The 5,456-nt window shown below is 48.8% G+C and overlaps 1 long non-coding RNA gene across 1 annotated transcript in view; it reads right to left on the bottom strand.

Annotated features, from left to right (window-relative positions):
• Positions 1–213: 213 nt before the first annotated feature.
• LOC131381756 (uncharacterized) overlaps positions 214–5,456 on the bottom strand; it is a 97,354-nt gene continuing 92,111 nt past the window's right edge. Inside the window, exon 3 of the long non-coding RNA XR_009210683.1 lies at positions 214–326. This is a non-coding gene — a long non-coding RNA (uncharacterized LOC131381756). The remainder of the gene's footprint in view (positions 327–5,456) is intronic.

The raw sequence follows: 5,456 nt of genomic DNA, 5'->3' as shown, positions 1-5,456 counted from the left end.
TCCCCTTCTTCACCCTGTCATTTACTCATTCATCCATCTATCCATCTGCTTATCCACCCATCCATTCATCTATCTATCCATTCATCTATCTATCTATCTATCCAACCATCAACCCAACGAGCATTTGTCAGGCACCTGTTATGTTTAGACCCCGACTTAGTCCATTTTGTGCTGCTACAACAGAATACCTGAGACCGGGTAATTTATAATGAGCAGAAATTTATTGACTCACCCTTCTGGGAGCTGGGAAGTCCAAGATCAAGGGGTTGGTATCTGGCAAGGGCCTTCTTGCTGTGTCATCTCATGGCAGAGGAGCAAAGAGATGGCTAGAGAGAGCAAGAGATCAAACTTGCAGCCTCAAAACCTTTCGTAATCAGCATTAATTCATTAATGAAGGTGGAGACCCCATGACCTAAACACCCCCCATTAGGCCCACCTCCCAACACTGTTGCATTGGAAATTAAGTTTCCAACACATGCTTTTTGGGGGACACATTCACATTATAGCAGCCCTGATAGCAATTAGCATAATGCCAGGTCCATAGCCGGGGGTTAATTATGCTGCTGAACAAAGATACTGCCAAATATTAAAATATTCTGCTTGCCAGAGTCTCATAGATCCTCAAATGTATTCCCTTTTTTCGGCTGGCATTATTAAAGTTGTACAACCAAACTCCCTATTTAGTATTCTTCTGATATGATATCAGAGAAACTATATGAAATGTGACTGATAGGAGCAAACCAGACATAACTAAATCTTTCTTTGGAATAATTTCACTTGTTCTACACACTGATCCCCAGTTCATCCCTTGAATTTCGAATGGTCTTTTGGGAACAGCTTTTGAGTTCTGACTGAGGCTGGAGTTAAATAGATCTTGACTCTTTGGACACATGGAGGCCATGAGGTAGGACCCCCAGGTCCCAAGCAACCTCCTCCTGAGTTCCCCGTGATAAGGGCAAGGCCTTCATTACTTGTCTCTGCTTATTATCTTCACTGAAATCACAAGTTTTCAGAGTGGATTTGGATCAGATTTTTTCCTGGGCACTGTGTATGCGTCTCATTGTCTAAAGCCAGAACATGACACAGGGAAAACAGGGAACTGTCTCAACGTCTGAGCAGGGCTTGTCATTCAAGCAGCAACACACTCCGAGTGCTGGTGCCCTGGGTCCTACATCTGCTGTGTTTGTTGGTGCCTCCACACCCTCTTCTGAGAACAATCCTCTGCAAACCAGCACTATTGTGTGAGTTAATTACATTATGTAAAACCACCTGACCCTGTGTCCTGTAGTCCTGCCCACAGAGCAAAAAAGAGGGGAGGAAGGGCTGGTCACACGGAACTGTATTGTGTCCTCCATGTGCTTTGTAGTGAAACAGGACAGTTGTATATATCAGAGACAACGACCTGAGAAAAATTAATTCCCCCAAAGTAGATCTTCCCCCTCTGAGGACAGCAGAAGCATCAATTCCCTTGATTTCTATGAAGGCAGCCTACCAGAATGTGTTAGTCCACTTGCACTGCTATAAAGGGATATGCAAGGCTGAGTCATTTACAAAGAAAAGAGGTTTATTTTGGCTCACAGTTCTGCAGGCTGTACAACAAGCATGGTGCCAGCATCTGCTTCTGATGAGCCCTCAGGAAGCTTTTAATCATGGCAGAAGGTAAACAGGGAGCAGGCATCACATGGTGAGAGGGAGCAAGAGAGAGGGGAGGAGATGCCAGGCTAAACAACCAGCTCTCATATGAATTTAACAGAGCGAGAACTCACTCATTACCATGGAGATGGCACCAAGGCATCGATGGAGGATCCACCCCCATGACTCAAACACCTCCCACCAGGCCCCACCTCCAACATTGGAGGCCACATTTCAACATGAGATTTGGAGGGGACAAACATCCAAACTATATCACCAGACCATTCCCATGCTGGGGGTTGAGAAGTGGCGTGTTTCAGCAAATGATGTGCAGGTTGCCATGGCCATGCTAAGCATCTACACATGTCCTAACAATGGCTGCTGGAAACAGAGGCTCAGCTGGATGACATGCCGCAGAGCTGGTGAGAGCCACAGCTTGACTCCAGCCCAGGCTGTCTGTAGTAGGGGAGCTATAACTGCTTCTCACAGGAACAGAGACTGGAAGGGAATGTGCAAAATAAAAATGGTAGTGATGCCAAGCCCTGCATCCCCGTCTGCATCATGTGTCTGTGCCCCAGCTCTGAATCTGGCTGTCCTTTGGATACAATATGGCTGTCCCATGAACACTTCAACACTGGACCTCCATTGACCCATCCAAGCCCATCTCTCACACCTGTGTCCTCTAACTGAATGTTCTAGCCCAGTTACTATTACCTTGAAGATACCTTTGATTTTTGCCACCATGACATTCAATGGGCAATCAGACCTCTCCTGGCCCCACCTTCCCAGCCTTGATTCCTTCCTGGCTATTCCTCACCTGTCTCCTGTTCCACCCTCCTTTGTGACCTGCTACATCTCACTCTCTACAGCCTTCAGACGCATCTGGTCCCAGAAACCCATCTGTCTGCCGGCGTGGCTTGGTGCTCCATTTTCCACTCTATTAAGAAGTCTCTGTGGGCCGGGCATGGTGGCTCAGGACTGTAACCCTGAGCCATTAGGAGGCCGAGGCAGGCAGATCACTTGAGGTCAGGAGTTTGAGACCAGCCTGGCCAACATGGTAAAACCCCTTCTCTATTAAAAAAAGAACAAAAATTAGCCGGACATGGTGGCACATGCCTGTAATTCCAGCTACTTGGGAGGCTGAGGTGGAAGAATTGCATGAACCCAGGAGGTGGAGGTTGCAGTGGGCTGACACATCACACCACTACACTCCAGCCTGGGTGACAGAGCAAGACTCCATCTCAAAAAAAAAAGTCTCTGTGGCTCAGCCTCAGTTTACCTCTATAGCCTCATTTTCTACCACCACCCCTCCCCCACACATACAACCCTTGTCCCTGTACCCTCCCATGTCCCCTGAACCTCTGTTTCCCAAACATGGCAAGCTCTTTCATGGCCCAGAGCTCAGACAGTCAGGGCTTAGAAAGCCCATGCTCCTCCCCTACAGCAGGTGACCAGGTGCACTCTGAGCCACCCTTCCCCACTCGACCCTGCACACTCCTGGACAGGGACCACCCATCTGTGCCCCCACAGCACCCTGCACAGAGCCTGGCCCCAGGTGCGGCTGGCAGAATGAATGCTGGTTGACGGAACAATACCATTAAGAGGACCCTGCAGGAGCTCCCCGAGCCAGGACCTGGGTGAACTTGAACCAGTTCCAGGCAGTAACTGAGAAAATGCACAGAACAGCGTGGTGCTCAGAATTAACTAACAGCCTTCTCTTTGTCCACAGCTGATGAGAGTAGAATTGATGTGCCCTCCAGGTCAGAGAGGCTGGGTGCCAAGTTGAGCACCTCGTCAAACACTGTGGCTGAAGGTTTAGCCTTTGAGTGCCTGTGGCTCCCCACCTGGGTGGGTTTTCCTACAGCACTGACTGCCCGGGGCCTGATGCTGCCAGCTCCAGGAGCACCCAGGTAGAGCCACCCACCTTCCCATCCTCCCTCCTACCAAAAACCCCCTGTGCCTGAATTAATTACGCAATTATAGGCTCTGATATGAATTCCATTTTCTGGGAGTGCAGAGGTCTGCTACTGTTGTGAAAAACATGCTTTTGAAACCAGTGAGGACACCAAGCCCTTTGAGAGCCTCTTCATCTGGTTCTTTTTCTCCCCAAGAGGCCAGAAATGCATCCATACATCCAAATAGAGGCTCTGCTGCTTCAATGAATACACAAAACTGTTCAACCTTGTGCTCATAGAAAATAAGCCATCAGCATCCCTGGGGGGCCCACTAGCACCTCCAGCTCAAGCACACAACAGCACCCAAACTCCCATGAAGCACCTGGCTTCATTCAGCAAGCTGCCTGCCTGCTTGTGCAGTGAGCTCTGGTGTGACAGAGTGATCCCATGCTCTGGGCCAGAGTGATTGTTCCAGGGGATCCAGGGTTCAGCCTTTCAGCCCAGCGTATTCCTGACATAACCTCAGGAATGCACATGTGTTCAATGACACATAAGGAAAATGTGTAGGGGCTTCCTGGGTAAGTTTTCTTGCTGTCTGGAAGAGCCTCAAGAAGAGGTATGGCAGCAGTTGTGAGGGCTGGAGCTCTAGAGGCCTTTTTGCCACCATGAGGGAAGTTGCATAATGACTAAGCTGTAAGTCTTCCAACCTGGAAAGCAGAAATTGAAGAAAAACCAGATCGCTTGGCCAGGGCACAGTGGCTCATGTTTGTAATCCCAGCACTTTGGGAGGCTGAGGCAGGAGGATTGCTGGAGGCCTGTAGTTAGAGACCAGTCTGGGTAAGACTCATCTCAACAAAAAACCTTTAAAAGTTAGCCAGGTATGGTGGTGCATGCCTGTAGTCTCAGCTACTCAGTAGGCTGAGGCAGGAGGATCACTTGAGCCTAGTAGATAGAGGGTACAGTGAACTATGATCATGCCACTGCACTCTCCTGGGTGACAGAGCAAGACCTTGTCTTGAAAGAAAGAAAGAGAAAGACAGAGGGAGAAAGAGAGAGAGAAAGAGATAGAGGAAGGAAAGAAGGAAGGAAGGAGGGAAAGAAGGAAAGAAGGAAGGAGGGAGGGAGGAAGGGAAGGAAAGAAGGAAGGAAGGAAGGAAGGAAGGAAGGAAGGAAAGAAGGAAAAGAAAGAGAGAAAGAGAACAGGGTGCTCGATTACATTATTGGGCTGCTGAACCAAACCAACTCTGAAATCCATCTTACCTTTGAACCTTGCTGGTACATGACTCAGTCAATCTCCCTTTGGTGGTAGAGCCAGTAGGAGGCAGGTTTTCTTTTTCTGATAGTCCTAATAGAGTCAATCCAGCCTAGAAAATGGCTTCTGCAGAGGTCAGAGTTCTGCACCACAAGACAAAAATCAAAGCTGCCCTTAACCTCAGTCTCCCTGTCAATAAAGGGGCCTTGCAATGGAATAGGGGGGTAAATCTAGTCGTTGTAAAATTCCTGACTAGACACTATGAGATCAAGGACTCTCCTTCTCTCCATATCTCATACTGAGGGCAGAGGCTGGCCCTCAGCAGATGATTCAGAGGACAAAATTCTAGGGACACGCGGCACCTTTGGAAAATTAGAAAAAAGCACCCGGGTTGGGCATGGCAGCTGATGCCTATAATCCTAGCACTTTAGGAGGCGGAGGCGGGAAGATCGCTTGTGCGCACAAGTTTGAGGCTGCCGTGAGTTATAATCACTTCACTGCACTCCAGCTGGGACAAGAGAGTGAGACCCTGTTTCAAGAAAGAAAAGAAAGAGAGAGAAAGAGAGAGAGAGAGAGAGAAGGAAGGGAAGGGGAGGGGAGGGGAGGGGAATGGAGGGAGGAGGGGAAAGGAAGGAAGGAAGAAAGGAGGAGGGGAAAGGAAGGAAGGAAGAAAGGAG

The sequence above is a fragment of the Hylobates moloch genome, unplaced genomic scaffold (assembly GCF_009828535.3).
Source record: "Hylobates moloch isolate HMO894 unplaced genomic scaffold, HMol_V3 SCAFFOLD_1, whole genome shotgun sequence".
NCBI lineage: Eukaryota > Metazoa > Chordata > Mammalia > Primates > Hylobatidae > Hylobates > Hylobates moloch.
This window is presented reverse-complemented; position numbering and strand designations above follow the sequence as displayed.